Here is a 25988-nt window from a genome sequence, read left to right as displayed (position 1 = left end):
CATATGATGCAGGCTTACATATTTATTTGCAAAACACAATGTAATAGAAATGGACATCATACTTTGCATTTATATAGCAACTATTTCTCCAAGGACCTCAAAGGATTCTGCAGCAGCTACTGGATTCCTCCTTGTTACACGGTTGTAAAATGAAGGAGAGGCGAGGATCACTCATCCCATTTTATTAAAGAGGAAGCAGATGTCCCAAGAGGATACATGAGCTGGCCAAGGGCATACTATGACTCATTTGTTTGCTCAGAACCATGTAGGGACTGAAATTAGTCCCAAATTGTCCTTGTGCTTGCTGATTTTTCCTATAAAATTCTGAAAAGGAAATGATTCTGTTTCTCAGCCTTATGTTTGCAGTTCAGGACAGTGGAGGATGAACTGTGGAAGGGAAGAGGTTAGTAAGCTTGTGGCATTTCTCTTTTTCCCTTCAGTAGCCTGCTGCTGGTAGTGTTCTTAAGGACAGATCCAGGGCTCTCAGCAACAAAGAGGGGGAAACCTTCCTGCTGTCGGGGCTCCACAACAGCTGACACGGAATGACTGCCCACAATGCACAGTTTAATGTCCACTTCAATGCATTTTGCCACTTATCTTACAACTACTAGGTGAGGCATTATTTCCTTATAAAGATGAAAGAGGCTCAGAGAGATGGGATGGTTTGCCCATGGTCCTCTAACAAGTTCAGGCTCTGGATCTGAGCATGGCTGTACTCCTTTCAACAGCTGTGCACTCCCACTTTGTCACACTGACAAGACTTCACTAGGCAGGCACACGACAGGGGTCTTAGAGTCATAGCCTAGAGACATTTAAGAAAGCTAGAGCCAACCTGGGGCTCCGCCCCCTCCCACAGAGATTCCAAATAGCAGACCAGGGTGAGTGCTGATGTCACTCCGTTCTCCCTGGACAGACCCCCTGGAAATGGCTGAGCTCTCAAGTCACTGTGCGTCCAGGACCGTTGAGGCCTCCTTGGTGCCAGATTCCCACCTGCGTCTGCCCCAGGCCTGAGCTAGTGGCAGAGCAGGCTGAGTTCCATGAGCAGGGGAAGAATGGGAAGGTGATAGCCTGGAGGCTGCCCCAGTGCACCCTTTTCCCACCCACTCTGAGCACTGCTCTTTGGCATTTGAGAGTTCTGACCATCACTGGGCAGCATGAGTAGGGCCTGTCTTTCAGGGGCCTGACATTCTTCACACAGAGAGAAACCAAGGTTCAGACTTGTCCCGAGTTACCGAGGAAATCAGAAAGTAAAAAAGTACTAAGGACCATTTTCTCTGCTGTTTTTTCTAATGTAGGTTTTGGTCCCTAGAACAAGATATTACAAGTGGTAGAAAAAAAAGCCAGCCTCTGGTAATAGGGGTTGGGAGAAAGAGGACCAGTGGCTTTAGTGGGTACCTTACTCTGCTTTGCATACTTCATATGCATCATCTCATTTATCCCCACAACTCAAAGGCATAGGCATTCTTACCCCCATTCTACAGATAAGGAAAGAGAAGCTCAGAGTTTAAATAGCAGAGCAAATACATAACAAAACCTGGATATCAAATGTGTACCTGTGAGCTCCTGCCCTTTCCATTAAGCCTCACTAACTTTGCCTGGAAAATCCCATGGACAGAGGAGCCTGTCCATGGGGTCGCAAGAGAGTCAGACACAGCTTAGCAACCAAACAACAACAGTCTCTGAGGAGTTTGATGTTGTGCCCTTCCCCTGATGACATAATCGCAACGGTAGCTAGGAAGGTTCCTGCTCATCAATGGAGCAAAATGCAAGTCACAGATGCAGACAAGGCCAAATGCAGGTGAGATGCCTTCTTCGCGAGGCACTGCAGTCATGGATGCAAGTCACAGAGGTAATCCTAAAATTCCGGCAGTTACAAAAACTGAGTTTAAAAAAAAAAGATTGTTGTTGTTAGTTAAATATGTTTCATCTAAAGCAATATATCTGATAAATTATCATTTCAACATGTAACCAATATAAAAAGAATAATGATACAGCACATATCTTTTTCTGTTGTTAGGTCCCTGAAATCTATAGTGTATTTTACACTTGGAACACATCCCCAGTTTGGAGAAGCCACATTTCAAATGCTCAAGACACACGTGTGGTTAGTGGCTACCATACTGGACAGCATGGGTCTAGAAGAAAATTGCATGGATGGAGGCTTGGAATGCTTGGATTGAGGTCCTAATTCTGAAAACTTACCAAGGCCACTTTAATGGTTGAGAACCTAGACCCTAGAAACAGACTGTCCTGGCTTTGAATGCCAGTTGCACCACAAGCCAGCTACATGTCCTTGGGCAAGAAACTTAGCCTCTGTTGCCCCAGTTTTCTCGTCTGTAACACAGAAATAGCGACAATACCTACCTCGTAGAGTTTGTGAGGGTGAAACGTGGAAGTCCTTGTAACTAACAGGGATAGGCATAGAGTAAACAATGCAACGACACCAGCTATTATTTTTGTTTTTATTAATATTTTCACTGGGACTCAGTTTCCTAATCTGTAAAATAAGGATGTTGGAGAAAGAGGATATTGCAATCCTTTCCTGCTATGTTGCTTAATGTAGACTGGGCTAGGAATCCAACGCTGTGTCTGGTCTCTGAGCATCAGTTCAGAAGCAGGCACTGGGGAGGGAATCAAGTCCAGCCTGTCTCTATAGAGGAGGCTTGTAAAATATGCCTATGGCTTGTGGGTAGGGGAAGGGGGAAGCAGGTGGAAGGACTCACCAGCTCTTTTGTCATCAGGGGTAGAACTTGCTCCCTCCATTCTGGGCTCATGCTGACTCACTCCCTGGACACACTCCACACGCTCACAAGGTGTCCTCCATGGACTTACCACGTGCCCAGTTATAATCCCTCAGCAATGTGAACCTCTAAACTAGAAGAAATTCAAGCTGGGCTTGCGGTTTGGAGTAAAATCCATCTTTTCTCAAGTGCCTCCAGCATCAGCTAAGAGAAGAGAACCCCCTAGGGGATGGTGACCTCCAAAGCTTTGCACACCAGCTGTCCTTGGGGCTGAGAGATGATTGGGAAGCTGGGTGGTCAAAAGGCCAAACACTTGAAAAGCTGTGAATGAAGATGCCAAAATCATAGCAGTAGCTGTCCCAAGGGCCGCTGCTCAGAGAATCCTAGCTGTCTGGCTTCTTTCCCCTAGAGACCAAACTGATGAGTTTTAGAAATTCAAGGTAGAAACAGCCCAGTAGGTCAGGCACCTTCTCCCCAGGGAAACTGGCAGGGGAGAGTGCATCCCCACTCTCCTCTCCAGGGATCATGCCAACCCCTCTTGGAGGGACTCGGAGGCTGGCACCTCTCCTACTTTTCCCGGGGGCAGAAATCTGCAGCCTAAATGTCTCGGTACCAGAAATCCTTCCTTCCCAGGATACCAAAGAGAAGGGCTGCTCACCTCAGAGAAAGAAGCACATCAACCAAAGCACAGCCCTCCTGCCGAGCAGCGGTTTCCAGCCAGCTGTTCCTATAGGTTTGCTGAGAGCTGCATTCTCCCACATCGGCAAGAGAGACACCAAAGAAGTGGGGGTCACAGGCCCACCCATGAGTGGGGAGTCAAGCACAATCCAAGGGCAGCGTGTGCATGTGTGCAAAGTTGCTTCAGTCATATCTGACTCTTTGAAACCCTATGTAGCCCACCAGGCTCCTCTGTCCATGGGATTCTCCAGGCAAGAATACTGGAGTGGGTTGCCATTCCCTTCTCCAGGGGATCTCTCCAACCTAGGGATCAAGCCCGTATCTCTTGCATCTCCTGCATTGGCAGGTGGGTTCTTTACCACTAGGACCACCTGGGAAGCACAAAACACCATTCCCAGCCCCAGAGGAGGCAAGAATAGGACTCAGAGACCCTCATACTGTGACAACTTTGGCTCCTGGGAGCACCGGGTCCTGAGTCCTCTTCCTTCTCTGAGCTGGACTGGAGGGATGTTTGCACACCTCCCAGACACATGGACTGAATCTGACATATTTCAGTATGCTGGGCTGGTTGAGTGCCCTCGACACCCATTGCTAAGGGGCCACGTTCTTCCTTTGAGACCTGCTGAGAGATGCTTAGCGGCTGAGCTGCACCTGTTAAGAGCCCCCAGAATCCCACCATCTAAACCAGAGAGGCTGGTTCTGGGCCACAGGAATGGAGCTTCCACCAGGCCTGCATCATCAGCACTGCCGCCTCACACCCGTCACCCTGGACCCGACTGTAGCTTCTCCCAGAAGAGCTGGACAGACAGCGCTTCTTTTTTATTTTTACTTTTTTAAATATTCATTCATTTATTTGGCTGTGCTGGATCTTAGTGACAGCATGCAGGATTTTTAGTTGCAGCGTGTGAACTCTTAGTTGCGGGATGTGGGAGCTAGTTTCCTGACCAGGGATCGAACCCTGTATCAGAAGCATGCGGTCTTAGCCACTGGACCACCAGGGAAGCCCCTGGACAGAGCTTCTTAACTGCGGCGGTCAAACAACATGACCCCAACCCAGGTAGGTCCCGAAGGGAGTTTCCTGTCCGCCCCAAGAAAGGAAATGAAGATCCTACAGGACTTGGACCAGAGAACTAGAACGTGGAGGTGGACCACACAGGGTTTTCCACTCAACGAGAAGAGCAAGTTTTCCGCTCCAAGGCCACCTGTGGCCGCAGCTTCAGTGCCTCTCCAGGCCTGTTCCTCCCTCTCATTAGTTAAATGTGCCAACACAAGAAAAGAAATCAAGAGCTGCTTAGCTTTCCCCACTGGCCCTGTCAATCGTCCCAACGAAGACAGTTCCTGCTACACAGTCAAGAAATGGGCCCCTGTGGGCCCAGGAAGAGCTCCATCCCCGCAAATGTATTTACACAGCACAGTGCTTGCTCTTCACGTTTCGCCAGGAGCCCTCCTCTCCTGAGTGCCCCCGGGAAGGCTCTTGGCTGCTGCTCTGCCCACATCCCTCCTGGACCATCAGAACAGACAGACAGTCTGGCTGTGTGGAGATGCCGCCTCCCCCAGCGGGCCATCTCTGCTGCTGACAGAAGGTTCTCCAGCCAGCAGGGGTGGGCTGGGACAGGGGGGCCCCTGCAGGATGGGTCTCAATACTCTATGCTCCCTGTCTCAGGCTGCTTCCTCAGCTGTCTGAGATGCTCTCCTCAAGGTGGACAGAGAAGATGAAAGCTTAAATTACAACAAGGACTTTGTAGAGGGAAAGAGTGAATGAAGGAAGAGCTACTCTGAGTGGGCTCTGCACCACCCATCACTTACCTTGGGGCCTGGAGCTTCCCAGGTGGTGCTAGTGGTAAAGAACTCACCTGCCAAAGCAGGGGACTTAAGAGACATGGGTTCGATCCTTGGGTCAGGAAGATCCCCTGGAGGAGGAAGTGGCAACCTACTCCAGTATCCTTGCCCAGAAAATTCCATGAACAGAGATGCCTGACGGGCTACAGTCCATGGGGTCACAAAGAGTCAGACACGACTGAAGCGACTTAGCACACACATGGGTTTAGAGATTAAATTCCTTTTCCTCTCTCTGATGAGAGCAGACCTGAGCAACACAGATGTCAACTTTGTGAACCAATATGCAAATGAAATTGTGTCTCTCTTGCTCCAAACCCTCCAAAGATGGTCCATTTCTTGTACAAGAAAAGCCAAAGTCTTTCCTGCAGAACTGTGAGGCCCCGAGACTCTAGCTTCCCTTGCCTTCTCCCCATCCCCCGCACTCAACTCTATTCCTACCCCGACAGCCCCCTTGGTGCTGCTCAAACACGCCAGGCTCGTTTCCACCTCAGGGTCTTTGCACTGCTGTCCTCTTATCTGGACCCCTCTTTCCTCGGATAGCCAACTGGCTCCTCCCTCACTTCCTGCAAGGCTTTGTTTAAAATATTATTCTCTCAACAAAGCCTGTACTGACCACTCCATTTACAACGGTACACAGCTTGGCACTCCAACCGTCACCCTTTTCCAGCCCCACCTAGCGCTCATCATCTTCTCACCGTGCACTTCATTTATTTATTATGAATAAATAATAAATCACTGCACTATTCACTGATTTCTTGTGTTCACCTGTTTATGTACATGGGGAGGGCAGGGACTTTGGGTCTGTTTTTTTCACAGTTATACCCTCAGCACCTAGAACAGTGCCTGACCACATAGCAAATGCCTCATAAATATTTGTTGACTAAATGTACATGTTGATGTAGTCCTATCTTGGGGCAAATTAGACTTGCCAATTAGAAAAGGCAGTTGACAGGAAAGGAATAGGATGAGAGTCCAAAGGAACCAGCAGGAAAGCCTGAAGCACTGGTGTCAAGTCGGATCAAGAAAACAGAAATTTTGAGAGAGGAGAGAAAATGAATGGTATAAATTCAAGCTACACATTTCCCAGCCAGATGAGTAGTTGCACTCTCTACCTGCTCTGGAGGTAAGTGTTACCATCCCATTCAGTGGGTGGGGAAACTAACTCCCAGGAATGGTGAGTCCGATATCTCATGTGGTCCCTCCTAAATGACGTAGAACTTGGCTGCAGCTCAAAGTCCAGCAGCAGAAAATAAAGAAGGCTTGCTTTCCAAACCAACCACCACTGTGGTGATAGCCTATATTCTTCCACCCACAACTTGCTATTGACTGGGTTCTTCAGCTCCTTTTTTACTGTGCAGTTTTCAAAGTAATCTTTAACCTATGGGTAGGCCCTTTTCAAAATAAGACCACCATGCTGTTGAAGGGGGCTTCCCTGGTAGCTTAGCTGGTAAAGAATCTGCCTGCAATGTGGGAGACCCAGGTTCAATCCCTGGATTGGGAAGATCCCCTGGAGGAGGGCAAGGCTACCCACTCCAGTTTTCTGGCCTGGAGAATTCCAGGGACAGAGGAGCCTGGCAGGCTATAATCCATGGGGTTGCAAAGAGGCAGACATGACTGAGCATCTAAGCACATGCTGCTGAAAGCAGGAGAAGACATAATATGAAAGTAAACGGTCAGGTCCAGGCAATGTTCCCTTGCCATACATGCCCCAACACCCACAATGAAGGGATGTCCAGGTGACAACAGAAACAATTCTCTGTCCCTAAAACAGCTGGAAATGGTCTTTTCCTTTCGCACTGAGTAATTTGGAAGTGATTTTGAAAATGCAATACAAGGAGGGCAGTTTTTTTTCTTCCTTCTCACCTTGAAAGTACATACTGCTTCCCAGAGCCTGATTAATGTTAAATATGACCTTTTGCAAAGTTTCTTGGCAGGTTAATTTATGATCCTTCCAGATTCTAGTGTACCAGGCAGTGGCTGTTTATGTGTTTGACAAAGTATACTTTGTCCAGAGCTGATATGTTTTACCAGACCTTCTATAGCTCACTCCCCCTTTCTCTTTCTTGCTCTTTCCATCTCTCGTCTAGTCTAACTTTGGGTATTTAATCAACCTTACTGGGAAGAAAACATGAATATATTTATGAATCCTCAGTCCCTGAGTTGCCATGCACACTGTATTAGCGTATTACCATGTCTCCAAGATAATTCTTCCCTCTCATCTCATTACACCTGTGCTATCGAGTTCAGGGAGATCTCAGCCCAACCAAAATTAGTTTTAATGTTTAGTTTGCTCCAAGAGCTGCTTTGAGGGTCTCTGTCTTGAACAGGTGTTATCTCTTCCTTACATCCTTATTGCCTTTGCCTTTGCTCTTCTCAGTCTCAGAAAGAGAAATCTAGTGAATTAGGTGGGAGCCTCACGAGGTTGGTTCAGCCCAAGAATATAACTAAGCTTAATGAGCAGGTAGATACATGCATGTGTACTAGGGGTGGATGGGACCCGGGAGCCACTCCATCCTTAGAAGGTGTGCCAGGGATGTCAACCCTGACTTACATGGAAGTTTCAGGATTGCAAAGGTTTTAGCCTTCCCTCTTCAGAGCATAGAACAGTGCTTGGCACATAGTGGGTATCTGACTTCTGTTGAAAGAAAGAAGATAAGATAACAAAGGAAGAAAGAGAGCAAGAAGACCACACTCTGTAATACGAAGACCCCCAAGCCCTTTATCAGAGAGGTGGGGACAAGAGTTTGGGCCCATAAGGCAAGTTTCAGATTTGTATGATAGAGGCCCAGGGAGCAAGATGCCAGCACCTCCTTAGCTGCCACCACCTAAGAACCTACAGATGCTCAGAACCTACGCCTTCCCCCCAGTGTACAGCTCCCTCTAAGCTCTCAAAGCAGGCTTGTGTATTATATTTGGACCAGCATTTCTGAACACATCATGGATATCTTTACCACAACAGTGAAGACGAGAAGGAGCAAAAGGATCATAGAGCTATATCAAAGGCCCAGATGAAGCAAGAGGATATGGATTGTGGGATTTCTCCAGAAATATCCTGCTGCCTGGAGAAAGAGCAAGAGAAAGGGGATGGTTGAGTTTGTCCAAAGTCAAGAGTTAGCCAAATAACTGCAACATAGGGTCAAGAGGACAAGGAGTGGGTGAAGTCTGATTGATCATAGGTCCAGACTGCACAGAGCGGGCAGAAACCAAGGTCTCATGACATCTGATATCTTTTGGTCCACAAGTTTTGAGGTTGTACAAATCTTGGCTCAGACAGTAAAGAATTTGCCTGCAATGCAGGAGACCCAGATTCAATCCCTGGGTCAGGAAGATCCCCTGGAGAAAGGAATGGCAGCCCATGCCAGTATTCTTGCCTGAAGAATTCCGTGAAAGAGGAGCCTGGTGGGCCACAGTCCACAGGGCTGCAAAGAGTCGGACATGACTGAGCGACTAATACACTCACACACTCACACAAATCTTGGATGGGATCGTTTATTTTCTAGCCATCTTGGCATCAGTTACATACACCCAACTTTTTGTCCTCCCAAGGAATAGAGTTGAGCAGAGCTTCCATTGACATTATGCACATTTGGAGGCTGCTTATGTGGTGTGACAGTGGCTTTCCAACACCCTAGAGCCCATGAACCTCACTTGTGAGAAAAAGAGACGGATGTCACCTCTGTCGTGTGATTTGAAGGGCAAGGGGAAGGCTGCAGGGACTCCCTGTCCCAAACCTTCTGGAAGCCTGCCACAGTGCCTGAAATTTCCTTATTCACTGCTAAGGTTTACTGTACAGAAATACTAATGGAGTGCAGATTTTATCTGAAGGGAGTCATGCGGCTGAGATGGTATGAAAAGTTGAGAATGAGATCAAGCTGGGTTTAGACCCCAGCTCTCTCTATAGCAGTGTGATACCTGGCAAATTGCTTAGAGTCCAAAAGACCCTCTATTCTTATATATGAAAATGTGAATTCAATCAACCTTGTAGGGCTATAGCAAGGATGGATGGGCAGGTAGAGAGCAATCGGCATGGTGGCTGACACACAGTGAGGACTCACGATGCATTTGCTCTTATTAACTTTATCACTGCAAAGGTATGGTGGAAAAGCACCAGATGAGTCAGGAGCCATGGTTTCCAGTCCCTTATTTTTCCACGATGAACTCCATGACCTTTTTAGGGTCACTTCACTCCTCTAGGCTCAGTTTCCAGAGAAACTTGAATGGATTCATTCATTCAACATTGGTATTGAGCTCCTGATATGTGGCAGGTACTGTTCATCAGCTAGATGACCAATAAATGAATAAACAGGTATATGATGCTCTCTTTTGCCAAGAGAACACATTGGTCATAGCAAACACCCTCTTCCAGCCACATAAGAACAGAGTCTCCACATGGACATCACCAGATGGTCAATACTGAAATCAGATTGATTATATCCTTTGTATAAACTCTATACAGTCAGCAAAAACAAGACTGGGAGTTGACTGTGGCTCAGATCATGAACTCCTTATCATCAAATTCAGACTTAAATTGAAAAAAGTAGGGAAAACCACTAGACCATTTTATCATGCGTGTGTGCATGCATGCCTGCATTGGAGAAGGAAATGGCAATCCACTCCAGTATTCTTGCCTGGAGAATCCCAGGAACAGAGGAGCCTGGTGGGCTGCCGTCTGTGGGGCTGCACAGAGTCAGACACAACTGACGTGACTCAGCAGCAGCAGCAGCATTCAGATATGACCTAAATCAAATCCCTTATGTTTATATAGTGGAAGTGACAAATAGGTTCAAGAGAATAGAGTACCTGAAGAACTATGGGTGGAGGTTTGTAACACTGTACAGGAGGAAGGTATCACACCATCCTTAAGAAAAAGAAATATAAAAAGGCAAAATGGTTGTCTGAGGAGGCCTTACAAATAGCTGAGAAAAGAAGAGAAGTGAAAGGCAAAGGAGAAAAGAAAAGATATACCCGTTTGAATGCAGAGTTCCAAAAAATAGCAAGGAGAGATAAGAATGCTTTTCTAAGTGATCAATGCAAAGAAATAGAGGAATACAATAGAATGGGAAAGACTAGAGATCTCTTCAAGAAAACTAGAGATACCAAGGGAACATTTCATGCAAAGATGAGCACAATAAAGGACAGAAACAGTATGGACCTAACAGAAGCAGAAGATATTAAGAAGAGGTGGCAAGAATACACAGAAGAACTGTATAAAAAAGATCTTCATGACCCAAATAACCACGATGGTGTGATCACTCACCTAGAGCCAGACATCCAGGAGTGCAAAGTCAAGTGGGCCTTAGGAAGCATCACTATGAACAAAGCTAGTGGAGCTGATGGAATTCCAGTTGAACTATTTCAAATCCTAAAAGATGACACTGTGAATGTGCTGCACTCAATATGCCAGCAAATTTGGAAAACTCAGCAGTGGCCACAGGACTGGAAAAAGTCAGTTTTCATTCTGATCCCAAAGAAAGGCAATGCCAAAGAATGCTCAAACTACCACACAATTGCACTCATCTCACATGCTAGCAAAGAAATGCTCAAAATTCTCCAAGCCAGGCTTCAGCAATATGTGAACTATGAACTTCCAGATGTTTAAGCTGGATTTAGAAAAGGCAGAGGAACCAGAGATCAAATTGCCAACATCTGCTAGATCATAGAAAAAGCAAGATAATTCCAGAAAAACATCTACTTCTGCTTTATTGACTATGACAAAGCCTTTGACTGTGTGAATCACAAGAAATTGTAGGAGATTCTGAAAGAGATGGGAATACCAGACCACTTTACCCACCTCTTGAGAAATCTGTATGCAGGTCAGGAAGCAACAGTTAGAACTAGGCATGGAACAACAGACTGGTTCCAAATAGGGAAAGGAGTACGTCAAGGCTGTATATTGTCACCCTAGTTATTTAACTTCTATGCAAAGTACATCATGGGAAATCCTGGGCTGGATGAAGCACAAGCTGGAATCAAGATTGCTGGGAGAAATATCAATAACCTCAGATATGCAGATGATACCACCCTTATGGAAGAAAGCAAAGAGGAACTAAAGAGCCTCTTGATGAAAGTGAAAGAGGAGAGTGAAATAGTTGGCTTAAAACTCAACTTTCAGAAAACTAAGTTCATGGCATCTGGTCCCATCACTTCATGGCAGATAGATGGGGAAACAATGGAAACAGTGAGAGACTTTATTTTGGGCTCCAAAATCACTGCTCATGGTGACTGCAGCCATGAAATTAAAAGACACTTACTCCTTGGAAGGAAAGTTATGACCAACTTAGATAGCATATTAAAAAGAAGAGACATTACTTTGCCAACAAAGGTCCGTCTAGTCAAGGCTATAGTTTTTCCAGTGGTTATGTATGGATGGGAGTTGGACTATAAAGAAAGCTGAGCGCCAAAGAATTGATGCTTTCGAATGTGGTGTTAGAGAAGACTCTTGAGAGTCCCTTGGACTACAAGGAGATCCAACCAGTCCATCCTAAAGCATATCAGTCCTGAATATTCATTGGAAGGACTGATGCTGAAGCTGAAACTCCAATACTTTGGCCACCTGGTGTGAAGAGCTGACTCATTGGAAAAGACCCTGATGCTGGGAAAGATTGAAGGTGGGAGGAGAGGGGGACAACAGAGGATGAGAAGGTTGGATGGCATCACCGACTCGATAGACATGAGTTTGAGCACTCTCCAGGAGTTGATGATGAATGGGGAAGCCTGGCATGCTGCAGTCCATGGGGTTGCAAAGAGTCGGACATGACTGAGCAACCCAAGTGACTGAACTGAGGTATGTGAAATAGTGGTAATAATAAGCAAATCATTAAGATGTAGTCTTATGGGGCTTCCCTGCTGGTCCAAAGGCTAAGACTCTGTGCTCCCAATGCAGGGGGTCTGGGTTCAATCTCTAGTCAGGGAACTAGATCCCACATGCCACAACTTAAAAATTCCTCCTGCTGCAATGAAGATCGAAGATCTGCTATGTTGCACCTAAGACCTGGTGCAGCCAGCCCAATAAGTGATAAATAAAATAAATAATTTTTAAATGTAGTTTTATGATGGAAAGGTGCTAGTGACCACTTTAAATGTTCAGGGAAGACCCATGTGAGGAGGTGATTTTTATACAGAGGTCTACAATGATACCTGGAGAAGGAAATGGCAACCCACTCCAGTACTCTTACCTAGAAAATTCCATGGATGGAGGATCCTGGTAGGCTGCAGTCCATGGGGTCACTAAGAGTCGGATATGACTAAGTGACTTCACTTTTACTTTTCACTTTCATGCACTGGAGAAGGAAATGGCAACCCACTCCAGTGTTCTTGCCTGGAGAATCCCAGGGACGGGGGAGCCTGGTGGGCTGTCGTCTATGGGGTCACACAGAGTTGGACACAACTGAAGCGACTTAGCAGCAGCAGTAAACAGATATTATGAAAAACTCTATGCCCACAAATTTTACAACTTATACAAAATGGACCAATTTCTTCAGAGATATAAACTACCAAAACACACAAGGAGAAATAGATACTATGAACAGACATACATATAAATGAAATATATTGAATGAATAATTAATAACCTTCCAAAAAGGAAAGCACCAGGGCCAGATGGTCTCACTGGTGAATTCTACCAAACATTTAAGGAAGAAAAGGTATCAGCTCTCTATAATCTCTTCCAGAAAATAAAAACAGAAGGAATATTTTCTAACTCATGCTATGAGATCAGCATTGCTCTAATAGCAAACCCAAATATAAACATCATAAGAAAGGGAGGTGCCATGGTTGGATGACATCTCTGATTCAATGCAGGTGAGTCTGAGCAAGCTCCGGGAGATGGTGAAAGATAGAGAAGCCTGGCTTGCTGCAGTCCTTGGGTCACAAAGAGTTGGACACGAAATGACTGAACATATATGCATAAGAAAGGGAACTTAAGACAAATATGACTCATGAAAATAGATGCAAAAATATTCAAAAACCAAATCCAAAACTATAAGAAAGAATTATACACATAATTAAATGCAATTTATTCCAGATAGGCAAGCCTGGTTCAACATTTGAAAATCAATCAATGCAATCAACTAACGTAAACATAAACAGGCTAAAGAAGAAAAATTATACGATCATATCAATAAAAGCAAAATATGCATTTGACAAAAATCCAACACCCATTCAGAATAGAAAGCCTCAGCAAAGTAAGAAGAGAGGATAACTTCCTTAACTTGATAAAGAATATCTACAAATGCCTACAATTAATATTATACTTAACAGTAAGAGACTAGAAGCCTTTCCCCTAAGATTAGGGGCAAGAAAAGGATGTCTCTTCTCACCACTCTATTCAGCATCATATTACAAGTCTCGGCTAATAAAATAAGTCAATAAAAGGACACCAGATTTATAGGGAGAGAAAAGGAAGAAATAAAACTGTCATTGTTTGGAGATGACATAATTGTCCATGTAGAAAATTCCAAAGAACTTGAAAAAATCCAAAAAACAACAACAAAAAAACTATCTCTGAAACTAGTAAGCAATCATAGCAAGGGTTCAGGATAGCAGGCTAATATACAAAAGTTGTTTTCCTATATACCAAGAAGGAAGAACTGAAATTTGAAATTCAAAGCAGAAAAAGTTTAAATACTTAGGTATAAATCTAACAAAATAAGCACAGAACCTATATGTGCTGTGCTCAGTCACTCCATTGTGTCCGATTCTTTGCAACCCATGGACTATAGCCTGCCAGGCTCCTCCATCCATGGGGATTCTTCAGGTAAGAATACTGGAGTGGGTTGCCAGGCTCTCCTCTGGGTGGTCTTCCCAATCCAGGGTCTCCCACATTGCTGGTAGATTATTTACCATTTGAGCAACTGGGGCGGGGCAGGGGGGGAGACTATAAAATCCTGATGAAATAAATCAAAGATCTAAATAAAGTGAGAAATACTCCATGTTCACAAATTGGAATGAGTCAATATTGTTAAGATGTCAGTTCTTCCCAAAGTGACCACAGTTTTAATGCAGTCCTACTCAAAATTCTAGCCAGCTATTTTGTGGATATCAATAAAATAATTACCAACAAAATGATTCTAAAGTTTATACAGAAAGCAAAGGAGGGACCTCCCTGGTGGTCCAATGGTTAAGAATACACCTTCCAATTCAGGGGATGCAGGTTTGATCCCTGGTAAGGGAACACAAGGCTGGGTGCTGACTGTGGCTCAGATCATGAGCTCCTTATTGCCAATATCAGACTTAAATTGAAGAAAGTAGGGAAAACCACTAGACCATTCAGGTATGACCTAAACCAAATCCCTTATGATTATACAGTGGACGTGAGAAATAGATTTAAGGCACTAGATTTGATAGATAGAGTGCCTGATGAACTATGGAATGAGGTTCGTGACATTGTACTGGAGACAGGGATCAAGACCATCCCCATGGGAAAAAAAAAATGCAAAAAAGCAAAATGGCTGCCTGAGGAGGCCTTACAAATAGCTGTGAAAAGAAGAGAGGTGAAAAGCAAAGGAGAAAAGAAAGATATAAGCATCTGAATGCAAAGTTCCAAAGAATAGCAAGAAGAGATAAGAAAGCCTTCCTCAGCGATCAATGCAAAGAAAGAGGAAAACAACAGAATGGGAAAGACTAGAGATCTCTTCAAGAAAACTAGAGATACCCATTTCACGCAAAGATGGGCTCGATAAAGATAAAAATGGTATGGACCTAACAGAAGCAGAAGATATTAAGAAGAGGTGGCAAGAATACACAGAAGAACTGTACAAAAAAGATCTTCACAACCAACATAATCACGATGGTGTGATCACTCACCTAGAGCCAGACATCCTGGAAGGTGAAGTCAAGAGGGCCTTAGAAAGCATCACTATGAACAAAGCTAGTGGAGGTGATGAAATTCCAGTTGAACTATTTCAAATCCTGAAAGATGATGCTGTGAAAGGGCTGCAGTCAATATGCCAGCAAATTTGGAAAACTCAGCAGTGGCCACAGAACTGGAAAAGGTCAGTTTCCATTCCAATACCAAAGAAAGGCAATGCCAAGGAATGCTCAAACTACCATACAACTCCACTCATCTCACACGCTAGTAAAGTAATGCTCAAAATTCTCCAAGCCAGGCTTCAGCAGTACATGAACCGTGAACTTCCAGATGTTCAAGCTGGTTTTAGAAAAGGCAGAGGAACAAGAGCTCAAATTGCCAACATCCGCTGGATCATGGAAAAAGCAAAAGAGTTCCAGAAACACATCTATTTCTGCTTTATTGACTATGCCAAAGCCTTTGACTGTGTGGATCACAATAAACTGTGGAACATTCTGAAAGAGATGGGAATACCAGACCACCTGACCTGCCTCTTGAGAAACCTATATGCAGGTCAGGAAGCAACAGTTAGAACTGGACATGGAACAACAGACTGGTTCCAAATAGGAAAAGGACTATGTCAAGGCTGTATATTGTCACCCTGCTTGTTTAACTTCTATGCAGAGTACATCATGAGAAATTCTGGGCTGGAAGAAGCACAAGCTGGAATCAAGATTGCCAGGAGAAATATCAATCACCTCAGATATGAAGATGACACCACCCTTATGGCAGAAAGTGAAGAGGAACTAAAAAGCCTCTTGATGAAAGTGAAAGAGGAGAGTGAAAAAGTTGGCTTAAAGCTCAATATTCAGAAAACTAGGATCATAGCATCTTATCCCATCACTTCATGGGAAATAGATGGGGAAACAGTGGAAACAGTGTCAGACTTTATTTTGGGGGGCTCCAAAGACACTGCAGATGGCGATTGCAGCCATGAAATTAAAAGACTCTTACTCCTTGGAAGAAAAGTTATGATCAACCTAGATAGCATATTGAAAAGCAGAGACATTACTTTGCCAACTAAGGTCTGTCTAGTCAAGGCTATGGTTCTTCCTGTGGTCATGTATGGATGTGAGAGTTGGACTGTGAAGAAAGCTGAGCGCTGAAGAATTGATGCTTTTGAACTGTGGTGTTGGAGAAGATTCTTGAGAGTTCCTTGGATTGCAAGGAGATCCAACCAGTCCATTCTAAAGGAAATCAGTCCTGCATGTTCTTTGGAAGGACTGATACTAAAGCTGAAACTCCAATACTTTGGCCACCTCATGTGAAGAGCTGACTCATTGGAAAAGACTCTGATGCTGGAAGGGATTGGGGGCAGGAGGAGAAGGGGATGACAGAGGATGAGATGGCTGGATGGCATCACCGACTCAATGGACGTGAGTCTGAGTGAACTCTGGGAGTTGGTGATGGACAGGGAGGCCTGGCGTGCTGCAATTCATGGGGTCACAAGGAGTCAGACATGACTGAGCGACTGAACTGAACTGAACTGAACTGAACTGAGGGGAACTAAGATCCCACGTGCCACCATGCACGCCGAAACTACTGAGCCCACTCGCCACAAATAGAGAGACACTCAAGCACTGCAACAAAATATCTCTCATGCTGCAATGAAGATCCTGCATGCTGCAACTAATGCCTGATGCAACCAAATAAATAAGTAAATATTTTTTTAAAAAAGAAAACAAAAGACACAGACTAGTCAACACAATATTGAAGAACAAAGTCAAAAGACTAATGTTTTCTGACTTCAAGACTACTCTAAAGTTACAGTAATTAAGAAAATGTAGTTCTGGAAGAAAAATAGACAATTAAATCAATGAAATGTAACAGAGTTCGGAAACAGGCCCACACATATATAGGCCAATGGTCTTTGGCAAAGGACCAAAGGAGTTAAAATGAATGATAGTCTTTAAAACAAATGGTCCTGGAACAATTAGACATCCTTTTGTAAAAATTTAAAAAGCAGAGATGTCACTTTGCCAACAAAGGTCCATATTGTCAAAGCTATGGTTTTTCCAGTAGCCATGTATGGAACTTGAGAGTTGAACCATAAAGAAGGCTGAGCACTGAAGAATTGATGCTCTCAAACTGTGGTCCTAGAGAAGACTCTTGAGAGTCCCTTAGACAGCAAGGAGATTCAATCAGTCAATCCTAAAGGAAATCAACCCTGAATATTTATTGGAAGGGTTCATGCTGAAGCTGAAGGGCCAATATTTTGACCACCTAATGGGAAGAGCCAACTGATTGGAAAAAACCCTACTGATTGGAAAAGACCCTGATGCTGGGGAAGATTGAAGGAAAAAGTAGAAGAGTGCAACAGAGGATGAGAAGGTTAGATAGCCTCACTGGCTCAATAGACATGAATTTTAGCAAACTCCAGGAGATAGTGAAGGACAGAGAAACCAGGAATGCTGCAGTCCATGGGGTCACCAAAGTCAAATCCGAGTTAGCAACTGAACAACAATAACAATGCAAAAATTTAATCTGATACTTTCTACCTTTCACAAAAAATTAACGCAAAATGCATCACAGACCTAAATACAAAAGGAAAAACTATAAAACTTCTGGAGGGTAACATGGAAGAAAATTTAGGTGATCTTGGGTTTGGAAAAGAGCTTTCAGATACAATACCAAATGTATAATGCATTAAAGAAAAAAATTGATAAGTTGGACCTTATTAATATTGAGTTACTGATCTGCAAAAGACACTGTTAAGAAATGGAAAGACAAGCCACAGATGGGGAGAATATATTTGCAAAACACCATCTGATAAAGGCCTTGAATCCCAAATGGAAATAAAGCTTTTAAAGCTCAACAGTAAGAAAACAAACAACCCAGTTTAAAAATGGGCGAAAGATGTAAACAGACATCTCACCAAAGAAGACACACAGATGACAAACAAACATATGAACAGATGTTCAACATCATATGTCATTCAGTTCAGTTCAGTTCAGTCGCTCAGTCATGTCCGACTCTTTGCGACCCCATGAATTGCAGCACACCAGGCTTTCCTGTCCATCACCACCTCCCGGAGTTCACTCAGACTCACATCCGTCAAGTCAATGATGCCATCCAGCCATCTCATCCTCTGTTGTCCCCTTCTCCTCCTGCCCCCAATCCCTCCCAGCATCAGAGTCTTTTCCAATGAGTCAACTCTTCGCATGAGGTGGCCAAAGTACTGGAGTTTCAGCTTTAGTATCAGTCCTTCCAAAGAACATCCAGGGCTGATCTCCTTTAGAATGGACTCGTTGGATCTCCTTGCAGTCCAAGGGACTCTCAAGAGTCTTCTCCAGCACCACAGTTCAAAAGCATCAATTCTTCAGTGCTCAGCTTTCTTCACAGTCCAACTCTCACATATGTCACTGGGGAACTGCAAGTTAAAACAATAGTGAGATCCCAGTATACCCCTATTAGAAATCGCTAAAGTCTAAAAGAACCCTGGTGACTTCCCTGGTGGTCCTGTGGTTAAGATTCTGGGATCCCAATGCAGAGGGCCCAGGTTTGATCCCTGGTCAGGGTACTAGATTCGGCAAGCCACAACTGAGAGCCTACAAGCCACAATTAAAGATCATACACTTGACAACAAAGATCCCACGTATCGCAACTAAGACCTGGAGCAATCGAATAAAAAAAAGAAAAAAAACCTGAACAGGGAACTATATTCAACATCTTGTAATAAAGTATAATGAAAAAGAAATCTGAAATTACATATATATAGTTGAATATATATATAATTGAATCACTGTTCTGTACACCAGAAACTAACATTGTAAATCAACTATACTAGTAAATTATTTAAACCACAATGTAAGTTACAAAAGAAAATAAACTGGACTGTGAAGAAAGCTGAGCACCGAAGAAGTGATGCTTTTGAATTGTGGTGTTGGAGAAGACTTTTGGGAGTCCCTTGGACTGCAAGGAGATCCAACCAGTCCATTCTAAAGGGGATCAACCCTGAGATTTCTTTGGAGGAATGATGCTAAAGCTGAATCTCCAGTACTTTGGCCACTTCATGCAAAGAGTTGACTCATTGGAAAAGACTCTGATGCTGGGAGGGATTGGGGGCAGGAGGAGAAGGGGACGACAGAGGAAGAGATGACTGGATGGCATCACCGACTTGATGGACGTGAGTTTGAGTGAACTCCAGGAATTGGTGATGAACAGGGAGGCCTGGTGTGCTGCAATTCATGGGGTCACAAAGATTCGGACACGACTGAGCGACTGAACTGAACTGAACTGAAACAAATGTTCATTTGCTTATCCACCCTGCCCCCCCCCAACAAAAATAGTGCAACCAATCTGATTGACAGGTTAGCAAATTCTTATTTTCGACAAAGCCAAATATAGTTTTACCATGTGATCCAGCAACTGCACTCCCAGGTATTTACCCAGTTGAACTGAAAACTTATGTCCACACAAGACCTGTGCAAGAATGATTATAGCAGCTTTATTTACAATAGCCAAAAGCTGAAAGCAACCACAATGTCCTTCCATATTTGCATGGATAAGCAAACTGCATTCCATATGATGAAATATTACTCAGTGATAAAAGAAATAAGTGAGCTACTAAGTCATGAAAAAATATGAAGGAAAGTTAGATGCATAGTGCTAAGTGAAAGAAGCTAGTCTGAAAGGGCCACATACTGTATGAATTCAACTCTATACATTCTGAAAAAGGAAAAACTACAAAGACATTTTAAAAAAATCAAGGACTTGGGACTTCCCCTGGGGTCCAGTGGTTAAGAATCTACCTTCCAACGCAGGGGATGGAGGGGTTCAAGCCCTGGTCAGGGAGTTAAAATCTCACATTCCTCAGGGCAATTAAGACCCCATTCCAAGACCACTGAGTACACAGGATATGATGAAGAGCGTGTGACAAATATGCCTGTGTGCCACAAAGAAAGGCCCAGAGAAACCAAATAAACCAGTAAGCAGTTTTTATTTAATGTCAAAGACCGCCAGAAGTTGAGGGGAAGGGAGGTAGGATAAATAACTGAAGCATAGGGGTTTAGGGCTTCAAAACTCTTCTGTATGATAGTGCAATGACAGATACATGACATGCATTTGTCAGAACCCACAAAACAGTACAACACAAAGAGTGTGTCCTAATGTAAACTAATGATACATTGGTGTCGTTCATTAATTGTAACAAATACACCACACTAATGCATGGTATAAATAACAGAGGAATTGTGAAGGTGGAGGTGGTACATGGAACTCTTTGAACTAGCTTCTCAATTCTTTAAAACTAAAATCATGCAAAAAAAAGAAACAAAAATGCTTAAAAAAATTTTAAGCAATGACTTAAAAAAAAAATATATATATATATATATATATATATACATGTATCAGTTCAGTTCAGTTCATCGCTCAGTCATGTCCGACTCTTTGCGACCCCATGAATCGCAGCACGCCAGGCCTCCCTGTCCATCACCATCTCCCGGAGTTAACTCAGATTCACGTCCATCGAGTCCGTGATGCCATCCAGCCATCTCATCCTTGGTCGTCCCCTTCTCCTCCTGCCCCCAATCCCTCCCAGCATCAGAGTCTTTCCAATGAATCAATTCTTCTCATGAGGTAGCCAAAGTACTGGAGTTTCAGCTTTAGCATCATTCCTTCCAAAGAACACCCATGGCTGATCGCCTTCAGAATGGACTGGTTGGATCTCCTTGCAGTCCAAGGGACTCTCAAGAGTCTTCTCCAACACCACAGTTCAAAAGCATCAATTCTTCGGCACTCAGCCTTCATCACAGTACAACTCTCACATCCATACATGACCACAGGAAAAACCATAGCCTTGACTAGACGGACCTTAGTTGGCAAAGTAATGTCTCTGCTTTGAATATACTATCTAGGTTGGTCATAACTTTTCTTCCAAGGAATAAGCATCTTTTAATTTCATGGCTGCAATCGCCATCTGCAGTGTCTTTGGAGCCCCCCAAAATAAAGTCTGACACTGTTTCCACTGTTTCCCCATCTATTTCCCATGAAGTGATGGGATAAGATGCTATGATCCTAGTTTTCTGAATGTTGAGCTTTAAGCCAACTTTTTCACTCTCCTCTTTCACTTTCATCAAGAGGCTTTTTAGCTCCTCTTCACTTTGCCATAAAGGTGGTGTCATCTGCATATCTGAGGTTATTGATATTTCTCCCAGCAATCTTGATTCCAGCTTGTGTTTCTTCCAGCCCAGCGTTTCTCATGATGTACTCTGCATATAAGTTAAACAAGCAGGGTGACAATATACAGCCTTGACGTACTCCTTTTCCTATTTGGAACCAGTCTGTTGTTCCATGTCCAGTTCTAACTGTTGCTTCCTGACCTGCATACAGATTTCTCAAGAAGCAGGTCAGGTGGTCTGGTATTCCCATCTCTTTCAGAATGTTCCACAGTTTATTGTGATCCACACAGTCAAAGGCTTTGGCATAGTCAATAAGGCAGAAATAGATGTTTTCTTGGAACTCTCTTGCTTTTTCCATGATCCAGCAGATGTTGGCAATTTGATCTGTGGTTCCTCTGCCTTTTCTAAAACCAGCTTGAACAAAGGGAGTTCATGGTTCATGTACTGGCTTGGAGAATTTTGAGCATTACTTTACTAGCATGTGAGATGAGTGCAATTGTGCGGTAGTTTGAGCATTCTTTGGCATTGCCTTTCTTTGGGATTGGAATGAAAACTGACCTTTTCCAGTCCTGTGGCCACTGCTGAGTTTTCCAAATTTGCTGGCATATTGAGTGCAGCACTTTCACAACATCATCTTTCAGGATTTGAAATAGCTCCAATGGAATTCCATCACCTCCACTAGCTTTGTTCATAGTGATGTTTTCTAAGGCCCACTTGACTTCACTTTCCAAGATGTCTGGCTCTAGATTAGTGATCATATCATCATGATTATCTGGGTCGTGAAGATCTTTTTTGTACAGTTCTTCCGTGTATTCTTGCCACCTCTTCTTAATATCTTCTGCTTCTGTTAGGTCCATACCTTTTCTGTCCTTTATCAAGCCCATGTTTGCATGAAATGTTCCCTTGGTATCTCTAATTTTCTTGAAGAGATCTCTAGTCTTTCCCATTCTGTTGTTTTCCTCTATTTCTTTGCATTGATCGCTGAAGAAGTCTTTCTTATCTTCTTGCTATTCTTTGGAACTCTGCATTCAGATGCTTAATAGCTTTCCTTTTCTCCTTTGCTTTTCGCCTCTCTTCTTTTCACAGCTATTTGCAAGGCCTCCCCAGACAGCCATTTTGCTTTTTTGCATTTCTTTTCCATGGGGATGGTCTTGATCCCTGTTTCCTATACCATGTCACAAACCTCATTCCACAGTTCATCAGGCACTCTAACTATCAGATCTAGGCCCTTAAATCTATTTCTCACTTCCACTGTATATTCATAAGGGATCTGATTTAGGTCATACCTGTATGGTCTAGCAGTTTTCCCTACTTTCTTCAATTTAAGTCTGAATTTGGCAATAAGGAGTTCATGATCTGAGCCACAGTCAGCTCCCGGTCCTGTTTTTGTTGACTGTATAGAGCTTCTCCATCTTTGGCTGCATAGAATATAATCAATATGATTTCGGTGTTGACCATCTGGTGATGTCCATGTGTAGAGTCTTCTCTTGTGTTGTTGGAAGAGGGTGTTTGCTATGACCAGTGCATTTTCTTGGCAAAACTCTATTAGTCTTTGCCCTGCTTCATTCCACATTCCAAGGCCAAATGTGCCTGTTACTCCAGGTGTTTCTTGACTTCCTACTTTTGCATTCCAGTCCCCTATAATGAAAAGGACATCTTTTTTGGGTGTTAGTTCTAAAAGGTCTTGTAGGTCTTCATAAAACCGTTCAACTTCAGCTGCTTCAGCATTACTGGTTGGGCCATAGACTTGGATAACATATTGAATGGTTTGCCTTGGAGATGAACTGAAATCATTCTGTCATTTTTGAGATTGCATCCAAGTACTGCATTTCAGACTCTTTTGTTGACCATGATGGCTACTCCATTTCTTCTGAGGGATTCCTGCCTTCAGTAGTAGATATAATGGTCATCTGAGTTAAATTCACCCATTCCAGTCCATTTTAGTTCGCTGATTCCTAGAATGTCGACATTCTCCCTTGCCATCTCTTGTTTGACCACTTCCAATTTGCCTTGATTCATGGATCTGACATTCCAGGTTCCTATGCAATATTGCTCTTTACAGCATCGGATCTTGCTTCTATCACCAGTCACATCCACAACTGTGTATTGTTCTTGCTCTGGCTCCATCCCTTCATTCTTTCTGTAGTTATTTCTCCACTGATCTCCAGTAGCATATTGGGCACCTAATGACCTGGGGAGTTCCTCTTTTGGTATCCTCTCATTTTGCCTTTTCATACTGTTCATGGGGTTCTCAAGGCAAAAATACTGAAGTGGCTTGCCATTTCCTTCTCCAGTGGACCACGCTCTGTCAGACCTCTCCACCATGACCCGCCTGTCTTGGGTTGCCCCGCAGGCATGGCTTGGTTTCATTGAGTTAGACAAGGCTGTGGTCCTAGTGTGATTAGATTGACTAGTTTCTGTGAGTATGGTTTCAATATGTCTGCCCTCTGATGCCCTCTTGCAACACCTACCATCTTACTTGGGTTTCTCTTACCCTGGGCGTGGGGTATCTCTTCATGGCTGCTCCAGCAAAGCACAGCCGCTGCTCCTTACCTTGGACGAGGGGTATCTCCTTAGCGCCACCATTCCTGACCTTCAACATGGGATAGCTCCTCTAGGCCCTCCTTCACCTGTGTAGCCACCGCTCCTCGGGATGCTCCTCTGGGACACCAGCCCTGGCCTCGGGCGTGGGTGGCTCCTCCCAGCTGCCGCCCCTGGCCTCAGGCTCAGGGTGGCTCCTCAGGGTCACTGCCCCTGGCCTCAGGCACGAGGTGTCTCCTCCCAGCTGCCGCCCTTGGCCTCGGGCGCGAGGTGGCTTCTCCCAGCCGCCCCTGACCTCGGACGCGGGGTGTCTCCTCCCGGCCACCCCTGACCCTGGATGCGGGGTGGCTCCTCTCGGCCGCCATCCTGACCTCGGACACAGGGTAGCTCCTCTCGGCCACGCTTAGTGCACCGGCTCTTGCGGCCGCCTGCGCTTAGTGCCATATATATATATATATGTATTGGGTTGGCCAAAAGGTTAATTTGGGTTTTCCCATACAATATTATGGAAAACGTGAACAAACTTTTCGGCCAATCCAATCCCTTAAACCAACAATGGTTCTTTTCTTACTCACACTTCATGTCCACATCAGCTTGACTGCCTTTTCCTCACTGGGGATGGCCTGTTTGCAGGGCTTCCCTAGTGGCTCAGACACAGAAGAATTTGCCTGCAGTGTTGGAGACCCGGCTTTGATCCCTGGGTTGGGAAGATCACATGGAGAAGGAAATGGCAATCCACTCCTGTATTCTTGCCTGGAGAATTCCATGAACAGAGGAGCCTGGTGGGCTACAGTCCAAGGAGCCCATCCTGAATATTCACTAGGCACTATGGCAAGAATAACGCAGAAAATCATGCAATGACTTTCACAGCTTTGCCCCAGGATGGGTCCATCAATTCTGCTCACATTTGACTGTGATCAAGTCATCTAGCCACACCCACCTTCAAGGGGTGGGTGATAAACTCTTGCCATGAAGGGGCTTCCCAGGTGGTGCTAGTGGTAAAGAGCCACTTGCCAATACAGGAGTTGTAAGAAACTCAGGTTTGATCCCTGGGTCTGGAAGATCTCCTGGAGGAGGGCATGGAAATCCACTCCAGTATTCTTGTTTGGAGAATTCCATGGACAGAGGAGCCTGGTGGACTACAGTCCACAGGGTCAAAAAGAGTTGGACATGACTGAAGCAACTTAGCATAGTATGCATGTGCCTAGAAAAAGAAAAATCAGAATACCAGTCATGAGCCCTATTGACTACCATGCCCTGATTCCTATTCCCATCCCCACCCAATGTCATCAAAAGGACACAAGGCAAGACCCTTGTACATGGGGAACTTCAAGCCAGTGTGTAAGAAAACACTGATGCTCAAAGACAGAGCTTCCACCAGCCCTCTAATCCCTGCTGGTGGCCTCGCTTTACTTCAAGCAAGCTCCACCCACTTAATCGCTCCCGCACTCTGAAACCTCTCCTGGAAAACCTAGGTCTTTATTACAAGGCTCTCCCTCAGCTTCATAGCTTCTGTGTCAATTTACAAGAGGGGAAAAGCCCAAAGAGAGACAGAAGGGAGGCCGAGAAAAATGTGTGTTTCAAAAAGCCTTTGTCGGTGAGAAGATCAAGGACCTTGGCCCTGGATTTCACTCCACTGAGTACTGCTCAGCAAGCTGCTTGACCTGTCTCTTCACCTGCCGCCACCAAAGGAGATGACAGGTGACCAAAGGACACATTAGTTGTAAGGAACCGTGAAGTTTTGTTCTGTTCATGGTGGCCAAGAATGCGTTAGACATTCTAAACCCGAGATCAGTGGAAGAAAGGGTGTTACTAAGGACTACTTGATGTGTGTGTGACAAAAATTTAATTCCAACCACTTTAAAAGAAAAAGGAATGAACTGGTCAGTGCAACCAGAAATCTGAAAGGCAGGCCTCATTTCAGAAATATCTAGATTCAAGGATTGATTTGAAATCATTAGATTTCTCTCTTTCTCTGTCCTCTGACTTGGCATTTCTGTGTTGATTTCATTCTCAGATCATTGTCTCCCCTATGCTACAAAATTGGGCCTCTAAACTTGCACCTCTAAATTTAGGGAGTTCAGTCTACCTCAGACATTTCTGTCAGGACAGAGAGAGACAGAGAATACTTCTTCCGTGGTTCCAGGACAAGTACCAGAAAGATGTTGATTGATTCAGCCTAGGTCACCTGGCTATCACTGAGCCAGGCACCATGGCCACTGT

This window comes from Capricornis sumatraensis, chromosome 5 (assembly GCF_032405125.1).
Source record: "Capricornis sumatraensis isolate serow.1 chromosome 5, serow.2, whole genome shotgun sequence".
NCBI lineage: Eukaryota > Metazoa > Chordata > Mammalia > Artiodactyla > Bovidae > Capricornis > Capricornis sumatraensis.
This window is presented reverse-complemented; position numbering follows the sequence as displayed.